This window comes from Panthera leo, chromosome B1, assembly GCF_018350215.1.
Source record: "Panthera leo isolate Ple1 chromosome B1, P.leo_Ple1_pat1.1, whole genome shotgun sequence".
Lineage (NCBI taxonomy): Eukaryota > Metazoa > Chordata > Mammalia > Carnivora > Felidae > Panthera > Panthera leo.
Genome location: NC_056682.1, coordinates 173,851,203 through 173,874,816, shown reverse-complemented (window position 1 = coordinate 173,874,816; position 23,614 = coordinate 173,851,203). Strand labels below are relative to the sequence as shown.

Below are 23,614 nucleotides of genomic sequence, written 5' to 3'. Positions count from 1 at the left end.
CAGATCGAGCTAAGAAACGTCCGAGGCATTAGACGCTTCTGGAAGCGCCAACCTGCTTCCACTACCACCTTTTCTTTTAGCGGTGTCTTCTCCGGGGTCGTCGCGAACGCAAATAGTAGTTCGTCTCGCTCCCGGCTCAGCTGCAGGGTCCTGAAGGAGGGCTTCCTCCCTTGCTACTTGTTCGCGCCGAGCGGGGTGAGCATATGGGGTTCCCTGAGACTAGCCTCTTGTGAGTGCGACGGTGCCCTTCGCTTTGGAGGGCAGAAGAATCCTCTGTGAATCGAAGGCCCGCGGCGATTGCAGAGGAAACGCGCTGTGGGGCCCCGGGATAGATGGGCGTTCATCCCGGCGCTGGTTTCGTGGCGAGCGCTCAGGAGTTCATCTCCACAGCTGGACCCCGGGCTTGATTTCCCGGTTTGGAACCTGACCTACTCAGGCCTGTTTCTGCTCAAGGCTGGGCACCTGATAGGCGCCAAACGCAAACTTGTTGATTTCTCGCATTCGCAAATCACAGCGGCTGAGCGCTGGATGGTTCATTTCTTTTTTTGCTCAACACTGCCTTTGAGTTTTAGGACCTGAATATTAACTTTCCTTACTAGTAAGTGAAGAAGTAGGAAGCATTTGACTTAAGCTGGATAAAACTGCAGGAATTGCTCTTTTCTAGAAAAAGTAAATGTGTGGCCATAAGATAAGTTTTGCAGGAGCCTTTTTCATGCACTCTAACAAGCTTTGAGTCTGACAAAAAGTAAGCGTTAACAATCACTAGATATAATCTTTTTAACCCAAGAGTCTGGTTGCTTTTGAAAAGCATTTTGAGAGAACCAACAAAAATAACTTTCTAAAGAAGTTGTAAAAAACAAAACAAAAATCTCAGGGAAACTTTACATTATGCCAGGGCATTGGGGAAAGACTCAAATAGGTAACTCACAGTTCTATAATAATAGAATGTATACTTTTTGAGACAGAGGCACAACTGTGCTAATAAAGTTTGCAGCTCATTTTCACAAAATTTAATAATTGAGGCATTTAGGAAATTACTGTCCACCCTTTTAAAACCTTTTAAAATCTCAGATATGTCTTCCAGGATTCTTACTTAAGTCTGAATAAAGGAAAACATGGAGATATGCAGCCTGTTTAAAGACTACTGGTAATCTGCAATTTAAGTATTCAAGGTTTTTGTTTTTTTTTTCTTTTAATGCTAAAACATTTTTTTAAGTGGTTGGGAGAATTGTGTTAGAAAATGTTGTCTTAAAATTTTCACTTCTCCTAAGCTTGAAAGAAATTTCATGAGAAGTGTTTAAGTCTGCTGATGTAGAACCAGCAAAATTACTGTTTTTCTTTAAACATGTTCCTTCAAAAATACTGTGAAAATGTTAATATCAGTAGTTTGTTTTTCCTTTAAGTTTGTAATTTCTAAAATAAAAATCAATGATCATGAATGTGTGTTAAGTCAGGTTAATAATGAATTAATATTTAAGATTAATGTCATTTTTTTCATAAGCTTGTCCATATGATTCTTCAAATTTTCTAGTTTCTTAAAAGCTTTGCCATATGTTACTCTTAGGAAAGCAAACAGAAGGGAGGTTTTCGTGTCTCCTGCTTACTGTTTGAGCTAAGCTTGTACATTGATCTTGAAGGACCAGAAATGTGACTTCTATGTGAGAAGTTGTAACAGTGTTAGCACCCAGATTTGATCAAATTGGAGAGTCGAGGGTATATTAAATAGAAGAGACAGAGACGGGTATTTTTGGGGGGCCTGTGCGTGAAACCTTGCAATCTTGGTAAATGCTCTATCAGAGGCAGCACTCCACCACGAAATTTTTGTGGATGCAATTCAGGAAGCAAATGGTTGTGTTTTGGTTCCATCCAATATTAGATTCTTGGCCAATACTCAAGAGTTTCTCCACTGTCCAATTAAGACAAAGAACATTATCTCATGCTTTTCTCTACAAGTGGAAATCAATTCATGCTCTAGATAAAAGCTGCTTTGTGTTGAACTCCTAGCAGTATGTTTAAGAATTCAGCTAGGGTCTCCCTTAGGTTATTGTGTTAATACGTATTGCTTTAAAAGGCTTGTATGGACTTTACTTATCAATAATAAAGGTAATACATAAAAATTACTTTCCCATGTGTTAGCTCATTCAGTATTTTAATTTTGATTTCCATCCCCAAATCCTGTCAGGATGATGGACCAGGGGCTGTTCTCCCTGTTTCACAGATAAGGAAACTAAGGTTGTGCCAGGTTAAGCTACTTGCCTGAACCTGTATAGCAAAATAACGTGGAGCTTTCAGGGGACTCAAAACATCTCTCTTGGTACTCTGTGGCCCAGCCTAGGTTTATGCCAGATTTCTGTGAAATCTCTTCCACCCACATGGACAAGACAATCAGCTGGATATATAGTGGATAAGTGTTATCCTTACTCTTGAATCCTGACAGCCAGCCAGAAGCTGACTAACAGAGAGGGAACATGGCTGCTCTGACCTACTTCACTTACACCAGAGGGGTAGCCTCAAGGGCATTCAAGGAAATTTCAGAATGTTCTGGACTCTAATGGACCTGTTTCGGTCCAAAAGTATATCTGCATACGACCAGTCCACGCCACATTAAGGACACTGGAGAAGAACCAGTGTGGGGGAGACAATAGCATTGTCCCAGATTCTCTTACATGAATAAGCCTTGGACTTCATCTAGTCCCACCTTCCACCCAAGGTAGAAATTCCATCTGTGGCTTCTGTATTAATCCTTGGGAGTCTTCTAGTTATTTAGCCATGTTTCTCTGCCAGAATGGCACATACACCTTCTTGGAACAGTGATTCTAAAACGTGTATAAAATCTTCCACTGTGATGAGCCTGAATTGTCCATGAATATGTGGAGGAGAAGAGCCAGCATAATTCTCTCCCTGTATTGAAATTCATGGGAGCCTAATAAATAATCCTCTTTGCCTCAATTCCTGTTGGTTTTTTTTGTTCGTTTGGTTTTTTTTGTTTTTTTTTTTGTTTGTTTGCTTTGTTTTGTTTTTTTTTTTGAGAGAGAGAAAGAGGGAGAGAGGGAGAGGAAGGGAGGGGAGAGGCAAAGAGAGAGAGGAGAGAATCCCAGGCAGGTTCCATGCTGTCAGTGCAGAGCCTGATGTCAGGCTTGATTCCATGAGTTGAGAGATTGTGACCTATGCTGAAACCAAGAGTCGAATACTTAACCAACTGAGCCACCCAGGCACCCCTGCCTTAACTCTTAATCAGTTTAGAGCACAGTAATGTCTTACTTAGCTCAGGCTGCTGCAACAAAATACCATAGACTGAGTGGCTTCAACAACAGACCTTTTATTTCTCACAGTTCTGGGGGCTGGAAAGTCCAAGATCAGGGTGCTGGCAAGTGTGATTCCTGGTGCAGGACCTCCTTGTGATTTTCCAATGACCATCTTCTCACTGTGTCCTTACATGACAGAGAGCACAAGCCCTGGTCTTTCTTCTTTTTCTTTAATAAGGATGCTGATCCCATAATGGAGGCCCCACCCTAATAACTTCATCTAAATCTGATTACCTCCCAAAGGGTCTACCTCTAAATACCCTGACATTAGGGGTGCCCGAGTGGCTTAGTCAGTTAAGCATGCTTAACTCTTGATATCCACTCAGGTCATGATCTCACCATTCTAGAGATTGAGTCCCTAAGTCAGGCTCTGTGCTGACAGCTCAGAACCTGCTTGGGATTCTCTATCTCTCCTCTCTGTCTGCCCATCCCCTGTGCAGTGTCTGTCTCTCAAAATAAAATACCATCACATTAGCTGTTAGGGCTTCAACATACGAATGGGGGAGGGGCAGAAATATTAAGGCCATAACATTCTGTCCCTGCACCTCCCCAAATTCATGTCCTTGTTGCATACAAATGATATTCATTCCATACCAACAACTCCAAAAGTCTCGACCTGCTCCAGCATCAGTTCTAAAGTCTACAGCCCCAAGTGTCGTCTAAATACAACCTAAATCAGATATGGGTGAAATTCCAGATATGATTTATCCAGAGGCAGGAATCCTTTCCTGCTGTGAGCGTGTGAAACGAGAAAAGTCGTGTGCTTGCAAAATGGAATGGTGGGAGAGGCATAGGATTGACTCTGTCATTCTAAAAGGAAGAAATTGGAATGAAAAAAGGGATGAAGGGTCCCAAGTAAGTTCAAAAACTAGCAAGGCAAATACCATTAGGTCTTGAAGCGCTAGAATAATGGTCTTTGGTTTGATGCTCTGCTTTCCATACCCCCTGGGGGTGGCAGTGCTACATCTGTAACTCTGTGGAAGGGAGTTACCCACCAAGACTCCAGGAGGCGCTGCCCTCAAGGCTTTGGACGACGCCATCTGCCCTGTTGAAGTCCAGGTGATGCCTTCCCCTACCTTTGAACCAAGATGCAGCCCTGATGATCTCCAAATCTCCTTTGAGGTCATTCTCCCTTTGTGTTGAAGAACCACAGCTGAATCGCCTTACGGCTCAGTCCTGCAGCATCTCGGTCCACCTATCTTCCTTGCAACCCCTGTCTTCCTCAGTTCCAGCTGAACCTTGCCTCTGCTGGGGTGGTCCGTGATTTATACCCGTATCAAAGGGTTGCTCGACCACACTCTTGGTTTTCAGAGCAAAAACTTTCGGTTTGTCCTTTGGTGTGATACGGATAAGCTGAGACTTTTCCAGATCCTAAAGTTCTGGTTCCTTTTTGTTTTAACAATTCCTTTCTCGGTTCCTCCTTTTTTTTTTGTTTTTTTGTTTTGTTTTTTTTTTCCTCCGCATGCAGGAGGAACCAAGCCACCCCTTCATCCAGTTTCCTGGCTTACCAGTGCTACCTTCCACAAAACACTAGAACACAGTTCAGCGACATCGTTGACCACTTTACAGCACTTGCCTCTGCTCTCTTGGGCAATAACATGTTCCTGGTTTCAGTCTTAGGTGTCGCCCGGATGGCCAGTTCAGCAGAATGGCCATATTCTGTTCACAATTTCTGGATTCTCTAAGAATCTTTCTCCACAGCTCTCCTCTTTCCTTTCTGAGCTCTTCCCAGAATTGCCAGTAACCGTCTCTTTGTGGCAGTCGTGGCTTTTTCTAGCATGTACCTCCCAAACTCTTCTAGTCTCTACCCATTACCTAGTTCCAAAGCTGTTTCCCCATGTTTTAGGTGTTTGTTACAGCAGCACCTGCCTCTTGGTAGCAAACTCTGTCTTCGTTTCCTAGAGTTGCCATGACATTGGCCCCAAACTGGGTTTTAAAGTACAGGAACTTACAGTCTCATGATTCTGGAGGCCGGAAGTCCCAAATCAAGGTGTCAGCAGGACTGCACTCCCACTGAAGGCTCTAGGCAAGGGTCCTTCCTTGACTCTTCCTAGCTTCAGGTGGCTCCTGGTGGTCCATGCTGTGTGGTCCATTGGCTTGCAGCTTTATCCCTCCAGCCTCTGCCTCCATGGTCACCGGCAAGAAGGTCATGTCCTCATGTGGTGGAGAGAGAACTATTGTGTCTCTTCCTCCTCTTATAAATAGGACAGTAATCCCATCATAGGGCACCTTCATGACCTCATCTATACCTAATTACCTCCCAAAGGTCTCACCCCACAATACCATCACTTTTGGGCTTGGGGCTTCAACATATGAATTTGGGGGGACACAACCATTTAGTCCGTAACTGGTAATGTCTAAAGCAAATAGAAGGTCAAGATATTGCTTTTATTACTGGTAAAAACTGATGTGGGCCCATGCTCCTTTATCATCTTTTGGGCCAGATACGATTTTGGAATTTCATATTTTTTAGGTTTAGGAAGAAAATGGTATATATGCTATTTATTATGTAGGGTCTGGGTCATATCCCGTAAGCAAGTATGAATGTGTGTATAAGGAAACATGCCTTCACTCTAAGCTGTACTTTCTGCAGTGCTGGAAGGTTTTCATCTGCCTTGTCCTGTGTGGTAGTACTAGTTAAATATAGCTGTTATTGAGCTTTTGAAATGTGGCTGGTAGGACTGAGAAGCTATTGTAACTTAGTTTAAATTTAAATAGGCACATGGGGCTGTTGGCTACGACATGCAACACAATGCTCTAAGGGGAAAAATGAGGATTTAAGTAGTTTCATGTCTGTTAGGGTCACGTTTTGCCACTGGTGACTCAGGTCACTTAAGGTTTTGCTGCCAGATGAATCGGGGAAAAATTTTTTGTTTTCATTACTTTGTGGATTCTGGAAGTGCAGGTAAGGACTGTGGACCTTTTGGGGGAAATATGGCTTTGGACTCGAGCCAAGTAGGGTTTTCCAGTGCTGAACCTCAGAACTGCATAAACTTATCCTCCCAGGCAGTGTCAGCAATGGACCAGGGCATAAACCTGCCCCTTCCCCCCGCTGGTGGACAGAGTTGGCCCTTTGAAAATTTAAGACATGGAAGAACAGAGAAGAATGACGAGTTCACTTACAAGAGAGAACAAAGGGGACAGACTGTTTGTGCTCAGATTTTCCTTCCAAATGCATCCATCTGATTAAGACACTTCTGCCCTGAATAGTAAGTAATGGTCCTGTCCAGGGCTACTCTGCTAGTGGATCTCCCTATGTGTGTTGGGAGACATCAGGATTGGAGAAAAAGCTTCTCCAACACCTATTTTTGTCCCTTTTCACACCCGCTCCGATTTATCCACTGGTCGACTTTGAGAGTCGTGCACGTTTGTCCATAGTATTCGTGATCAGCTGCTTTGTCCATTTCCACGTGGACTTTGTATGTCTTTGCATGTTCCCGTGCTCTCTCTTCCATGTTTTTGAGGTCTTAGTAGAAACGTTTGTTCTCCGTTCTGGCAGAAGCCACAGTAAAGAGAGAAATATTTTCCCTACAGTTGTTGCAACCAGTGTTTATTTGACTTTTACTTTATCTTGTGCTCCCAGGCAAGAGGCAGAAAGATGTGCATCAAGAAATTCAAATGAAAGCTACGAATATTCTTCACTGTGGTTCTTCTTACCTTCCCTGAAATGTCAATTATTTCTGAGGCTCCCTGGTTTTTCTTTTTTTCTTTTTAATGTTTATTTTTTATTTTAGAGAGAGAGAGAGAGAGAGAGAGAGTGGGGGAGGGGCAGAGAGAAAGGGAGACACAGAATCTGAAGCAGGCTCCAGGCTCTGAGCTGTCAGCACAGATCCCAACATGGGACTTGAACTCATGAACCATGAGACCATGACCTGAGCCAGTCAGACGCTTAACCAACTGGGCCACCCAGGCGCCCCATCTAAGGCTTCCTGTTTTTTCATTGTTTTTGCGAGTAATCAGAAAAAAATAAAGTTAAGGGGCGCCTGGGTGGCTCAGTTGGTTAAGCGGCCAACTTCGGCTCAGGTCATGATCTTGTGGTCCATGAGTTCAAGCCCCGCATCAGGCTCTGTGCTGACAGCTCAAAGCCTGGAGCCTGCTTCAGATTCTGCATCTCCCTCTCTCTCTGCCCCTCCCCCATTTGTGCTCTGTCTCTCTCTGCCTTTCAAAAATGAATACATGCTAAAAAAAAAAAAAAAAAAAGAAGAAAAAGAAAAAGTTATCACAGCAAAAAAAACCTGTGTGTGTGTGTGCGCGCACGTATACACACAGCTATTTGAACCACAAAGTTAATAGTCTTAAAGGAGAACATACTGAACTGCTACTTTATGGTAAATGCACATAGAGCATTTATACCGCATTCTCAACTTCTAGTGGTTGTATCTTCATGTCCTGGAGCAAGTATCATTCAGACAGGGGAAGATGTTAGATGCAGGTACAAGACCAGAGAGCCGGACTGCCCAGACTTGCCTCCACGGTCCACCTTTTAATGCTGTGATTCTTAAGCACGTTGCTTAACTACTTTGTTCTCAGTTTCCTAATCTGTAGAAAGAGGACAGTAATAGTGCCTGCCTTGCAGGGTTACTGAATAAATAACTTACAACAGGGCTGGGCCCATAGTAAACATGAAATAAATGTTTGCCATGGTCACCCTTATTCTCTTTATCACTATTAGTTTCCACTGTGATCCAGATCCTGTGCAGGCCTGGGTATGGAAGGATAAACCCTCCCCTCCTTATAGAAATGGAGTCTATGGAAGCATATCAGTTAGAATTCCACAGGAAAACAAGAAGCACTCCAGATACTTCAGGGAACTCAGCAGTCCCAAAAGTCATTGTTAAGAGTCTGAGGAGTGAAAGGGATACTGCTAGGCAGTTTCCAAAAGCCATCACCTAGAGGGCAGGAAACCGTAGAAGCCACTGCCAGTTGTCCTAGCTGCGAGCCGTGTAGCTGGCCAGTTTGTACAAACACGCCCATCTGCTGAAACCTCGTATCAGCCGCCACAACTCAAGGCAGAAGAACTTATCCTGTTCCCTTGTCCTCCATATCTCATGCAGGCGCGCCCCCCCCCCCCCCCGACCCCCCCCCCGCCCCGCTCCCTGGCAGAGTCAGAATTGCACTTGGACCCTCGCGGTGAGTAAGTCTAGGCGCTTCCAGCACAAGAGAGAGAATTAAAGGAAGCGGTGGGGCGCCTGGGTGGCGCAGTCGGTTAAGCGTCCGACTTCAGCCAGGTCACGATCTCGCGGTCTGTGAGTTCGAGCCCCACGTCAGGCTCTGGGCTGATGGCTCGGAGCCTGGAGCCTGTTTCCAATTCTGTGTCTCCCTCTTTCTCTGCCCCTCCCCCGTTCATGCTCTGTCTCTCTCTGTCTCAAAAATAAATAAAAACGTTGAAAAAAAAAATTAAAAAAAAAAATAAATAAATAAAGGAAGCGGTGATGGACACTCACCACCAACACGCAGGGTCTAGTCCGGGGGGAAGCAGGCGCATTGACTTATTCAACCAGGAGACATTCATGGAATACTTACTCCACATGGAGGGCTGTTCTGGTGCCTAGAATACAGCAGTAACAAAACAGGCAGGTCTCTGTTCTCATGCAGTTTATGTAAATAATATATGCGATGAGCACCGTGCTAAAGATATGAGCAGAGCAGTAGAGAGACGCTGAGGAGGAGTAAGCCAGCCTAGAGCTCAGAATGAGGGTTGGGAGGGCTCCCCAGAGGAGCCAACGGAGCCAGGGTGTAAACACTATCCTACATGGTAATCAAATACGAGGCAAAGCGATGATGAGCTCTCTGGAGGGAATAGAAAGAGATTATTATTCAATGAAGAACTTTTATCCCTTTCAACAAGAGAGTGGAGCTGATGTCTTGAGGTCATAACTATGGTTTGTCCCTTAAAGGTGGCCCATTTAGAAAGCCACTTAAAAGAGTGCTACTTAGAGTATATAGGGCCGGCTACAAAGACATTGTGACTTTATGGTTTAGTCAATCATCTACAGCTCTTTTAAGATTCTTGTCACGCCATAGCAATGACACCACTTACTGTTTTAAAGGGTGTGTGTATATATGCGTTTTATTTTTTTCAGTTGTCTGCTGCCATGTATCATGATGCCCACGCTGAAATTTAGTGACTTAAACAATGATTTATGGTTTCCCACAGTTCTGTGCCTGCCGGGGAATCCAGGTAGGGCTTGGCCTGAAGAAGACAGGTAGGTACCTTCTGCCGAGCGTTGGCTGGAGTCACTCACTTGACTGCACTCAGCTAAGCCTGGGTGGAACTGGGCTGTGGAAGGTCCAGGAAGGCCTCACTTCTGTGCCTGGCTCCTCAGTGCTCCTCCACGAGGGCTTGCTCTCCAGCCTTTCTCCTCACTCGGAGGTCTAGCCCAGGATTCATTGTAGGGGATTGGCTACCCGAGAGAAGGGAAATGGCAGCCACCAGGCCTCTTAAGGCCCTGGAAGTCCCAGGATGTCATTTTCACTGTGTTCTGTCCATGCAAGTCCTAGGCTAGCCTAAATTCAGAGGGAGAGGAAATAGACCCTCTCTCTCAGATGAGCAGAGGTAGATGCACGTGGTGGGGGGAGGGGTAGGAGTTAATGGTGGCCAACTTCAAAAGCTACCAAAACCCCAGTTGTATTGTGAAGTTTCTTTGGCCTGTTGTTGTCCTAATTAGGTTAAGTGAGTAAATGCTTGCAAAGTGAGTAAACTGGTGGCCTGGCACGTAGCACGTGCCCGACAGGTGTTAACAGTTGTGCTGATCAGTGAGTTGTTGAGCACTGATGGGGACTCCGTGCACAGTGCCCTTGTAGAACCTTCCAAATTCTAAACTGAGAAAAACGGAGCCTGCAAATAGATTAAAATACCACCATTGTTACTGAAAAGGTAATAACGGAGAATGCTTTTGTGCTTCTTGATACTAAACTCCAGAATTAGACATTCTTCTACCCACACACTGGCACCGGAGGGTCTGCCCCACAAAACACTGAGCCTGGAGAAGAGAGCATGACCTCTGTGTGGACAGGTCAATTCCTGGGGGAAGGAGTGAGCGGGTGGACTGAGCTTGCCTGGTTTATTTTTTCCCACATTTTCAGTCAAATGAGTCACCCCTTAAACCTTCCCACCCCTGTTCCGGGAAGTAAGGAAGGAGGTAAAAGGAACCCAGGAGTCCCATGCTCCAGAAGAAGCCTCCAGTTAGGGGAAGAAGGGCTTCTCCCCTAACCCAGATACTTACCTCTTTCAGTTTTAACATTTGTACACAGGATCACTTATATCGGATGTCTAGTTTGAAATAGCCCAAATTCTATCCCGGCCGGTATCTAACACATGATGCTAAGCTATAAGGTATGACATGCTTTGTATGTAATAGCAGTAACTATATCAGCTGTCTGTATCAGATACTTTCATAAGGTAAGTGCTTCAAGTGGTCCAGGTGGCCTTGGGGTAAGTCACTTCATCTCTCTAGAAACCACTACATTTTGGGGTAGATTGATAGGCAGCAATAGACAACCAAAAAAAAAAAAAAAACCAAACAAACAAACTCACAAACACCTTTTAAAATGGCAAATGATACAGTTCCTGTAGTGTGACAGGAATTCATCTACAGGGTAATTGGGTTTGATAAAGGCTTAGAGTTCTTTGCAACTCAAAAAAATTCTTACATGTTTTGCCCTTACTGGTCATGTGATTTAAATCAATGTAAAACCCCTAGGAGGTGGTTCAAAAGTATATGTATATGCTGAGTTATGGACAATCTAAAAGAAAGTCTGGTGCTACTAACTTAAAGACCGATTCCTTCCTGTTGCTGTTTCAAAGCTTTATCTTTCATATTTTTTACTGAAATCAAACAGGATTCCTTCTGCAAATTAAAGTAAGTAGGCTAATGTATAATTAGGAAAAGGATACGTGATAGAAAGTTAATAAAGAGATTGAATGGCATCCAAAGCTGTAGTTTCTAAGAGAATAATACCCACTTCTAATGAAATGCTTCCTTGAAATCTCATTTTCAATCCAAAATATTTGCTAGGCTTTGACATGAGTACAATCAAAACAAAGAGCAAAGCCCAGATGTCAGGTGTCTTATTCCAAGAGTGATTACAGAATCTAACTCAGAAATGAAACCACAAAATTAAAAAGCTATCTTTCATAAAGTTTAATCTGATCCATTATGGATAGTGTCAGATTCTTGCCACTGAATAGATTTCCTTCAGAGTTTATTCTAAGTGTCACCTGCAGTATTTATTAGATACCCATTGTGTACAGCCAAACTCCTAACTGGTTGGTGTGGAGAGTTACAGAGGAAGTAAGAGATACATACTGTCTTCATTCTTGAGACTCCTGCAGCTAGGAGGCAATACAGGCATAACTACCAAAAGTATACTGTGCTTAGGGCGCCCTGATGGCTCAGTAGGTTAAGTGTCCGACTCGACTCTTGGTTTCAGCTCAGGTCATGATCTCATGGTTCATGGGTTCAAGCTACTTGTCGGGCTCTGTGCTGATGGCATGGAGCCTGCTTGGCATTCTCTCTCTCTCTCTCTCTCTCTCTCTCTGTCTCTGTCTCTGTCTCTGTCTCTCTGTCCCTCCCCCTTACACACACACTCTCTCTCTCTCTCTCCCCCCCCCCCAAATAAACAAACAAAACACCATGCTTGTGAGGTATTTCACACAAAGGGCACTTGGAAAAATTGGGATCAACCCGTGGTGTCTGATATCGCAGTCAGGCATGAGCTCATCAAATTTAGTCAAAAGGGAAAGACCAGGATGTGTCAAATCTAAGAAATGGACCTCTCTGCTGTAGAGGAGTGGCCAGTGGGGAACTGGGTCAGTTGTAGGTGATGAGAGTAAGTCTAGATCCAAGAGAAAGGCACTGTTTTTGAAGAGAAAGCATTTGTTACCAAAGAGGCATAGTGAGCACATATATGTTGAAATTTGTTTCATTTCCTTGAGTGTCAGAATAACTTCAGAGTTTACTCGGATAATAATTGGAGGGGTTCGGGCACAAGATAGGGACTCTGGGGAAGACAGAGGGGATAGTAAGAAGCATCTGGCAAAATCAAGGCAGGATCCCAGCCCCTCATCTTTAGGTGGGACCCAGGTCCTGAGAAAGGTGCCGGCTGCTGTCAGGACTGAAATCCAAGGCCAGGGCCGCAGCTGCTGTCTGAGTGATCTGACCCTGAGTCTCAGGAGAGTTGGGAAAACAGGAACTAGGAAAGTAATAGGAAACATTTCCTGGCTGAGAATAGACAGCACTGCAGGTGGCAGGAAGTGTGGTTCTGGATATTTCACAGAGTACATGCTGGGGCTGGGCAGCAGGAAGCCTTATTCAATACAAACAAGGAATTCAGAGCACTGAGAGATTAGAAAGACTTGATTGGCCTAGTTGAAGATGACGAAGCATTACAGAGACACAGAATAGTATATACCCTGGAAGGCAAGCTATTCTCATTGCTATAATCATTAGTGGTTGACTGAAATGTTTTGCAGCCACAAATGCGTTGGGGCCACATCCCATGCTCAGGGATTGATTAGTAATGTCTCCTGTGGGTAAGAAATGGGGTGTATCCTTCTTTGTGCAGTGAATTTGCAACTGTGAACCCTGAGTGGGGAAGGGGTAAGCAACAAACAGAAGGGTTTAGTTTTGGTTCATTTGGCCAAAGCAAGGAGAACAAGCCAGAGTGAAATAGGAAAAAAAAATGCCCAAGAAATAACCGGTGAGAAATGTTCTTGCCCAAGTGACAGAACTGGTAGAATCACCACTTTTTAAAGGAGGAAAAATGTGTTAGCTGTAAAAGAGACTGAAAACCTACTTGCATGTGGTAGGACCTGCATGCTCGTTAGTTGCTAAGCAAAGGGTGTAGCTTCAAGCAGAAGACCGTGCTCGGTTGACAGTGTTCTAGAAAATTCTGGAATTAAAATAGAATTCAGAAACTACTGAGGTCAGTGATTAAAAAGCAACAGAGTTAATCAAAGATATTACATATTAAAGGAAAAAAGAAAATCTAAGAACACTAAAAAGAAGATGTGAAAATTAAAGTTCCCTTTTAAGCCTAGGGTCCCTATTCAGAAGCCTGAATAATCTACATAGAGAGAATATGTAAAAAAAAAAAAAAAAAAAAAGGGAAAAGACCCAGACCTTCCCACCTTGGAGGAGTTGCCTTTGGGGGCATTCATCTGCAAAGTCATGCAGGATGAAAGCATTCATAAAAGAGGAGTCTCACAATTTAACAAAATCACCATTGAACCTGAAGTCTTAGAAGGTGTGGGGGTTTTGTTACACGGCCCCCAATTTTTTTTTTTTTTTGGCATGCATCCCACTGAGAGGTAGAATCTATGACTTTTCTCCTTGAATCTGGGCTCTCCCAACTGGTTTTGGCCAATAGAATATGGAACAAATGGCACCGCACCAGTTTCTGGGCCCAGGCTTCTGGAAATCAGCCACCTTGCGGTCAAGGAAAATGCGCCCCCTTGAAAGTGCATCTCCGCCCACAGGCACTGAGCTTTCCCAGTTCAGCTGAAGCCATGTGAGGCAAACGGCAGCCTTCCTTGCTGAACCCTGCTGAAATTGCAGATGTAAGGGGAAGATGAATGTTGTCTTAAGCCAGTGATTTTGATATGTTTTGCAGCAATAGAGAAATTAGTAAAATAAAATAAATGCATTATAGTACGTACTGGGTAAGATGAAAGAACTTGGAGGTTACAGTTGGTTTTGAATCCCAAGATTTGTTGTAAATTTGTGTATTTAGTTTCCTCAGACTTCATTCTCCCTTCTGAAGGTTGGTCACAATAACTACCTGGCAAGATCATTGTGGGAAAGAAGTGAAATACGCAAGCACCTAACACAATGCCTGAAAGATATCAAGGACTCAAAAGTTCTAGATCCGAATTTGCTAAAAGCCCTAGGAGATTAGAGAAAAGAACGAGGGATAAAGGTTTCAAAGGAATGACAGTTGCTTGAGTAACTTACTTTTTTGTAAATTGCAGCATGAAATGGTCCCTTTTCCCAGTATGCCACCCATGTAATCACGTATGCTTTTAGCTAGAGGCAACTACATAAAAACACCATTTTTAAATGATGGTTTTAACACATAAATATGAATTCAGCCCAAATTACAAGGTATTAAATTACTAAGTTCCATCTCTAAATAATAGAGCAGATCTACTTAAAACCTGCTTTTAAAAATTAGCCCCAACTCTCTTTTTAAAGCCATGGATAACAAGCAGATTTCAATAAAATGACATTCAGAAAGAATAAAAAGATAGCACTTCCACCTTTTAATGTAGGGTGTGCTATAATCTTAAACTAAAAACCATAATTTCTTTCACACATAAAGAATCCTTTTAATGTTGCTTTAATCTACATAAAGTCTTGTCTTTTTTCTAACCTCTGTTAATCTTTTAGACCTTGATGTGCAGTTTGCTACAATGTTCAAAGCGTATTTGGTGCCCACATTCATGTGAGAAGGACCACTCTTCACAAAAAGGAACATCCCTCTTTAGGGAGGATTTCAATACAGACCTAACATATGTTTGAAAACTATTTCATTCTGTGTGGCCATTATGGTAGAATGACCCCATGGTTACGTCAGTTGATAATTCTTAAAAAAAATTTTTTTTAATGTTTATTTTTTTATTTTTGAGAGAGAGAGAATGAGAGTGGTGGGAGGGGCAGAGAGAGAGAGGGAGACAGAATCCAAAGCAGGCTCCAGGCTCTGAGCTGTCAGCACAGAGCCATACATGGGGCTCAGACCCATGAACCATGAGATCGTGACCCAAGCCAGAGTCAGACACTTAAATCACTGAGCCACCCAGGGGCCCCACATCAGCTGATAATTCTTATTGTATGCGTGTAATGGTCATTGTAAGCCCCCGTTATACTAAGCAAATGATCTAGATATTCCTGTGTGTTGGTGTTTGGGGTGGAGGAGGGGAGAGAGGAGATGGGAAGGGGAGGGAGGAGATGGGTCTCTTGACTGAGTCAGTGCAAGGTCCAGGGACAGGCGGATGCTAACTTCAATCTGGAGAGTGCTTATCATTCATTTCTTTGTTGATTCTGCTCTGCAGATTTCAGACTAGAATGAAATGAAGGAGAAGGCTCCAGAATCTAGAAGTCTTGAAACCAAAATAGTTTTGTTTCTCAAGTTTGGAGATGGGTTATACTAGAAAAGGGCTAGCTATTTAATCTGGTCCCTCTCGGGACAGGGGAGCCAGACTGCTTGGTGGAGGAAGGCTAGGAGCCTGCCACCCTTTATGTGCCCCATAGGATTATCTGAAGAAAACAAAATTTAGGGCTTAGCCAAGTGCTTTCATTCTTTTACTGAGATTGTAAAAATCTATTTGAAACTCTTTTTTTTTTTTTTGGATTCAGTACTTGCTGTGTAATGTTTTGTTTTTCCTTCTTTTTATCCTTTCAGAAATTAGTCTGTGTCAACCTTGTCAGGGAGGAAAAAACAGGTTTCACTTTTGCAAATCCCATGAGCAGTATCAAAGCAGACCTCTGCTCTGGGGGGCAGCCCCAGCGGGTATGTAAGCAGGTGGGTGTATAAGCTGACCTCACATGGGTATGCAGATTTCTCTCTGCCAGCACCTGCGTCTGCCAGGGGGATGGCCGTGCAAACTGGTAGGTTGTGAGTTTCATGTGAGTCCGGGCATCCAGGAATCATAACCCCAGAGTTCTCGATTCAGTACTGCCCACTATCTACCAGCGCTGTGACCTGAGGCGGTTTCTAGAACCATGAGTCCCCATCTTCCTTCCTTTTTTTTAACTTGTTTTATTTTTTATTTTTTTAAATTCACATCCAAATTAGTTAGCATATAGTGCAACAATGATTTCAGGAGTAGATTCCTTTGTGCCCCTTACCCATTTGGCCCATCCCCCCTCCCACAACCCCTCCAGCAACCCTCAGTTTGTTCTCCATATTTATGAGTCTCTTCTGTTTTGTCCCCCTCCCTGTTTTTATATTATTTTCTTTTCCCTTCCCTTATGTTCATCTGTTTTGTCTCTTAAAGTCCTCATGTGAGTGAAGTCCTATGATTGTCTTTCTCTGACTAATTTCACTTAGCATAATACCCTCCAGTTCCATCCACATAGTTGCAAATGGCAAGATTTCATTCTTTTTGATTGCCGAGTAATACTCCATTGTGTGTGTGTGTGTGTGTGTATACATATACATATATATGTATATGTGTGTGTATATATATATATATGTATATATATGTATATGTGTGTGTGTATATATATATATGTATATATATGTATATGTGTGTGTATATATATGTATATACATATATATATATATACGTATATACATATATATACATACATACCACATCTTCTTTATCCATTCATCCATCAAGGGACATTTGGGCTCTTTCCATATTTTGGCTATTGTCAATAGTGCTGCTATAAACATGGGGGTGCATGTATCCCTTCAAAACAGCACACCTGTATCCCTTGGATAAATACCTAGTAGTGCAATTGCTGGGTCGTAGGGTAGTTCTGTTTTTAGTTTTATGAGGAACCTTCATACTGTTTTCCAGAGTGGCTGCACCAGCTTGCATTGCCGCCCGGTCTTCCTTTCTACAGAAACAAAACCCCTCCATTGTCTCTTTTCTGGAGTTCTGAGCATTAAATTCTGTTGTAGTATATAAACAGTGAGCCCGATGCAGAAACAAAGAATCATCCTTTTTAAAAAAAAAAACAAAAAAAAAAAACTCTTTCAAATACATGAGTTAGAAACTGACTCTTAAGTAACTGTGTTAACAGTAGTGCTCACATAGTATGTACTCAAGAAATGCTTGTTGAATTTAAAGACCCCTGAAGAGAAATGGAAGTGGAGAGGGCAGTGAGGTGGGGGCAGTCTTCCTCATGCCCCGGCCATGCTGGGTGTTTCTGCAGGTCCGGCTGTTGCCAGGACCACCTTTGGTTCCCAAATCCCATACCTCCTGTGGTGGTTCTGTCCCTGTTGTCTCCAGTCCCTCCTCCGTGAAGTAACCCTCCGTCACTATACCCAAACTCCTCATGCCTGTATGGCTCCCCTACTCCTTCACCCCAGGGCTGATAGGGCCTCACCCACAGGCCAGCTAGGTGCCCACTGGGCTGGCCATGGAGGCCCAGCCCTAGCGTCCCCAAGCCCTGAGGCCCAAGTTCCCAGTAAGCCACATTCCACGCATATAGCTCCCCATCTCCTGCTGTAGCCACTGAGGAGGAAGTAGGGGGAGACGGGTGCCTTCCCACCGGGAGATCAGGGACTGGGGGTGAGGTAAAGAGAGGTCCGTCGTGAACCCGGACTGTGGCCGTGCAGCTTTACGTGCCCGTGCATTTCTCACAAGAACAGTGAGAAGGCAATAGTGCCAGTGGTATGGGCTAGCGACATTGTGTCTTTGAGGACCAGTTAGGCACCTTGCCGCTTTCTGAAACATCCTTTTTATGGCAAATTTCATTTTATGTTCCATTTAAATCATGTGCCATCAGGCTTGCGTAACAGCCCTTTAGAAGTTGGAGAGCTGTGTTTTCACCAGAGACCTTCTCCTCGCCTTCTGATGGCCTTGTGTGTGCATATGGGAGAATGTTCTTGTCCTGGAGACATTGCGAGGTGGTAAGGGGTGGGGGGCAGAACAGGGACTGAAATGTCTGGTTTGGACGGTATAGCTCTGTGACCTTGGGCATCCTCTCTGGGACACTTGCCTCATCTGCAGAATGAAGTGGCTGAGAAACAGGACCTTCTGGGACATCTTCCAGCTCCAGTATTACATTATCCCACTTCTTTGAAACTCCCCGGCAATTCCGTCTTGTTTTATTTCTGTGCAAGGAGAGGGAGTGTGGGGTCTAACAGCCCTTTTTCCTGACTCGGTGACCATGTCCATTCCATCTCCTGAACAAGAGGGATAATAGTGCCTGTTCTCCTTCTGAACCTACTGCATGAATGTGCCCTGTTGATTTGAATGTGGAAAGTAAAACAAAGGGCACAAGTCAGTGGACGACATGGGCGGGATTTAGGAACTCTGACCAAAGTTTCAGTAGGAAGATGGGGAGCATGAGCAGGATGAAATACGCAGAAAGGGCCCCTTCCTTAGGCTAACAGATGAGACTTTAGGATGATAAAATCATTGGGCTTTGGGGTCAGATGGTTGTGTGTGAACTCCTGGGTGGAAGGGATTGGCTCTCTACCCTGAATTTTGTGGTGGAATGCATTGTGTGTACACGTACAGCACACAACGCTTACCGGGGCTAGTAATAGAGGGTAAGGGGTCGGAATCGGGAGTCGGAAACACTTGGGTTGGAGCACTTGCGGTGTGCCATTTTCTGACTGCCGTTTTCCGACTCCGTGACCTTAAAGCAGTCCGTTCCTCTAATCCTAGATTTGCCTATCTCTAAAATTGAAAATATGCTGGGATTTTTATGAGGCTCAAATGAGGTAAAGCTTGTGAAATGCTTATCACATGCCTGGAACCTCATAAGCTTTCATTGAATGTTAACTAGGATTGTTACCATTATTAGCTCCATTATCTGTTTACCTGGGAGTTGCTGACACCTCAGCGGGTAAAGAAGTGACATCAAGCCTGGCTCAACTAGCTGGCAGTCATTCAAAAAAAAAAAAAAAACAAAAACAACTCATCCACCATGGTACCTTTGTTGCCCACTCAGTAGGAGAAGGAAGATGTGTCCCATGATGACACAATTAGGAAGCATTTATATTCTGTTTGTATTAAGCCAGAATGTTTATTTCCAGCTGCCTATCAAGGTTGACATCTTACGAGGCCATAGCTATTATAAACGTTTTATTTTTTTTAATATGAGATTTATTGTCAAATTGGTTTCCATACAACACCCAGTGCTCATCCTAACAGGTGCCCTCCTCAATGCCCATCGCCCGCTTTCCCCTCCACCCCACCTCCATCAACCCTCAGTTTATTCTCAGTTTTTAAGAGCCTCTTATTTTTTTTGGCTCCCTCCTTCTCTAACCTTTTTTTTTCTTCCCCTCCCCCAGGGTCTTCTGTTAAGTTTCTCAAAAATATGGAACGCTTCACGAATTTGCATGTCATCCTTGTGCAGGGGCCATGCTAATCTTCTCTGTATCATTCCAATTTTAGTATATGTGGTGCCAAAGCCAGCACTATTATAAACGTTTTAAAAAGTGCTTTCATAGAATTATCACCAGAAGGAAGTTTAGAGCCACAAGAATCGGCATGCCTTCTTCCTTTTACTCTCAGACCCCATTTTTAATCAGAGTCACAATAGTCATTTAACAAGTGTTTGTTGATGGCTTTCTGCATACAAGCCACCCTTCTAAGCCTTGAGGATAGAATTTAGCAATGCTAAATAACTACACATTACCCCTACCCCTTGTGGTTGTCACATTTAGATGGAGGGACCATGACATAAAAAGGCAAATACATTTGTTTGTAAAGTTTATGGAGGTGATGGTATGTATTATGAGGAAAAGTAGAGTGAGATAAAGAGGAAGCATTTGGGCAGGGACTGTCTCCCAGTAATGAGTGGTCAGAGAAAGTCTGTCTGAAGAGATGATATTTGAACGGAAACATGAATGGTGGAAGGGAGCCAAGCACTTCTGCCAAGAAGTGGAAGGAGGAAGCAGTAAGTAGAAGGAGGAAGCAGTAAGTGCAAAGGTCCTGTGGCAAGGCATGCCTTTGGAGACCCAAGGAGCAGCAAGATCAGTGTGGTGGGGAATAGATGGAGGCAGTGCAGTTTTCACAAAAGTGTGTACCCCCATATTGGCAGGTACCAACCAACCAGGACAGATGCCATCTATAAGCAACCAGTAAGCTGTGCTTAGTGCATCTCTGTTGAACATCAGTCTTTGGAGGGAACTTAGGGAGGCCAGATCACATGGGGCCACCATGTTCTTTTAGCATAATTTCTAGGCTTAGCTCCAGAAACCAACTTTATCCATAAAAGATAAGGATTACTGTCTATTTGGGGGGGGAGTACATTTATTATTGACTCGGGTTATTTTTAAAAGTGAGTGTAAGAAAATTTCAAGGCACATTTGTTACAAATCTGATCTGTACTTGTTTGTTTTTCATTCGGCAGTTCCTTCAGCATCCTATTAGAGTAAAAAGATGTGGAACCTAACTTTCATCCCCTGCCTACTCTGGCTTCTAGGAATTAAAAGAGAAGGGGATAAGAGACACAGTTACTGGATCTTTTGAGTTAGCAGGTGACAGAGTGCCCTAAACCATGGGAATAAGACTCTTAAAAGAAGAAGCCACCTCCTCACATGTGACCTGGGCAGATCGGAAGTCCTCTGTGAGGTGGCAGAGGGTGGGGTCCGTCTTAGTCTCTGGGTGCTGGAAAGCGTCCCAGGCTGCTTTGCTTCTCGGTATATCTTCAGGTGGATCCCTGCCATGTGTTTGAACTAAAGCCCTGAGGAACCCTGTTGAAAATTCTTTGAGAGTAGAAACCAGGGAAGTCATTCAGGAGCCCATGATAAAGTTGATGGGGCAAGGACCATCAACACTACCACGTCGGCCTCGGTGAGGGCAGTAGCAGCCATGAGAGTGATGGCCGTCAACATTAGAGGCCTGAGTGAGTGTCGCCTAGGGCCTCGGGCAGCCCAGCAGCAGCAGCTGTGATGTGACCCCCATCAGGGACAACCAGGGGCTACATGGTGCAGCTTTCACAGCTACTAGGATCCCAGGGCGTTTTGTATCTACTAGACCTATACCTGAGGCCAGAAAACGGAACAGTCCACAAAGGAGAACACATAAGCCACATGTTTCATAGCAGATCCCCAAGGTGACCAAGAGTCTCATTCGTGGATTCATTCATTAGAGAAATCCTGCATGGCTGGAGCTGTCTGCCTCTTTCCCTTCTCCAGTCTGGTTTGGAGGCTGAGGCAGCGCGGGTTGTGAAAATTTCAAGATGTTAACCATGACAGAGAATTGTGTGGCTTCAGATTCTGGAATCCGAAAGCACTAGGTCTGGTATCTGGGCTCCGCCACTTTGTGGCAGTGCGTCTTCCTCCTCAACCTTCCCGAGCATTGGTTTCCTCATCACTGAACCGGGCTGAAAATAGCATTTGACTTAAAGTTCCTGTGAGGTTTAATGAGATAATGTATGGAAATCACTTAGCACTGTGCCTGGTGTAGTGGACACACTAATGCTAGTTGTTGGTTTGATAATTCAGAACGGAAGTAGAATGAGTGTGTGTGTGTGTGTGTGTGTGTGTGTACGTGTGTGTACGTACATGTACGTGGTGGGGGTGGCATGGCATCAGGGGTGGGAAAGAAGGGGAAAAGAGGAAAAAGCAGAGAGGGAAGGAGGAGGGGAGAATATTCAGGAAGAATACAGCAGAGGAAAAAAATCAGAGGTGTGCCAAGGTGTGTGAAGATAAAATATTTGAGACCCTTGAATGATAGGCTGGAATGGGCCCTAAATTATTTAAAATAAAAAAAGAAGAAATGATTTTACCAGTAGGGCTTTGGATGATCATCGGAATTAATTAAAAATTGCTTTTATTCCTGAATGTTTACTGAGTTCCTGTACACAGTGAGATGACGAACAACCACTTTCTGAGCATTCCTGAAACAAGATAGCAATTAAAGAGAGTGCTAGGGGTGTATCCGATCGTTATTATGATGGAGATTCCAGACTATGGCAGCAGGGCAGTTAACGGCCATTCTATTCATTTCTGATGGAAATAACACCAACAGACCCAGGGAGGTTTTAGACGTGGACTCCTTCAATCTGTCTATCCACTCCCAAAGCTAACAGATAACTGTCAATTTTAATTTAGTGCCTGGCTGAATTCAGATGGGATAGGTGATGATTTTTTATCAGCCCCTTCCTATGATATAGGAAGACATGGAGAATTTGAGTGGCTCACTGAAGGTGAAATCGCTGGCATAAACCTCGTATCTTCCCAGAACTTCAGAAGAGTTTGCTTTGCTTTTGGTGGATGTGTGGTCTGTATCGTTTCTCTCCCTTAGGTAAAATGAGGTTTCTCTATCCTCCCCCATCCTGGAGTTGCGTTGTTCATCATTTTGATTTTTTATAATCAGCTGACCTTTTCTCTAAATAGGTCATTTTGCTGTACAGTCAGTAAACTCAGCGTTCTGGAGATTTTTGCCCAAGGAGGCTGCATATATTTATATCTGGACGTGTCTATATGTCAAGCAGGTATTTCAGTCTATATTTGAAAGCTGGTGAGGTGGTAGCATTTAAAATTCCCTGCCCTAACAGAACAAAATGAAAACAAATACCCTTAACATATAACCAGACATTTTCAAATGTTCAAAAGATGAAAAATGAGACTTCATTAAATAAGAAATAAAATAAGCAAAATATGCAGGATCTAGCCCTGTATCATTGATGCATCTATATTCTATGCACACATAAAAATGTTTAATTCCCGTTTAAGTTCTAAAGACGAATCACATTTAGATGTGTATAGTATATCTTTTTTTTAATGTTTGTTTATCTTCAGAGAGAAAGTGTGAGTGGGGGATCGTGCGGAGATAGGGGAAGTGGGGGAGGGTGAGAGGATCCCAAGCAGACTCCATGCTGTCAGCACAGAGCCTGATGCAGGGCTTGATCCCATGAACCGTGAGATTGTGACCTAAACCAAAATCAGGAGTTGGACACTTAACCAACTGAGCTACTCAGGCACCCCTAGATGTGTATAGTATATTTTAAAATACTATAGTCCTCTAATACCATCTTTCAATCATCAAGAGTTAAAAAAAAATACATTTGTTTTGGGCACAATATTTCTGCCATAAGAATTATACTATCAAAATATGCAGGAGTGTTTACTGCAGAATCTGTAGGGTAGAATGAATCTCAAAATAGGTCTCCCTGCCATTAAATACTCAAAATAATACACATTTCAAGAATATTAAAATCCGATCCAAGCAAGTTATTACCTCTCAAGCCCAGTCCAGCCTCTTCCGTGACTTGATTGTAAGCTTTTCTACCTTCCAAAAAAAGTGGAGCTGTGGAAGGAAAAAAAAAAAAAAGGAATACTTTGTGATAGTCAAGTATTGAATAATTCTTTTTCAAAAGGAGAGTAACGGGGTGCCTGGGTGGCTCAGTCAGCTAGGTGTCTCTTGATTTCAGCTCAGGTCATGTGCTCCTGGTTTGTGAGATTGAACCATACATCAAGTTCTGTGCTAACAACACAGCCTGCTTGAGATTCCTTCTCCCTCTCCCTCTCCCCCCTCTCCCTCTCCCCCCTCTCCCTCTCCCCCCTCTCCCTCTCCCCCCCTCCCCCTCCCCCTCCGGCACACACATGCATCCTCTCTCTCTCAAAATAAATATTTTAAAAAAGAGAGTAAGTCCTCAAGATCCAGATTATCA

General features: G+C 43.6%; 1 protein-coding gene and 1 non-coding gene across 2 annotated transcripts in view; one reads left to right on the top strand and one right to left on the bottom strand.

Annotated features, from left to right (window-relative positions):
* Positions 1–23,614, top strand: part of NWD2 (NACHT and WD repeat domain containing 2) — a 181,199-nt gene that overhangs the window by 636 nt on the left and 156,949 nt on the right. The window lies entirely within an intron of this gene.
* LOC122218738 lies at positions 19,304–19,410 on the bottom strand. Its single transcript, XR_006202071.1, has one exon. It is a non-coding gene; the product is annotated as a U6 spliceosomal RNA (small nuclear RNA).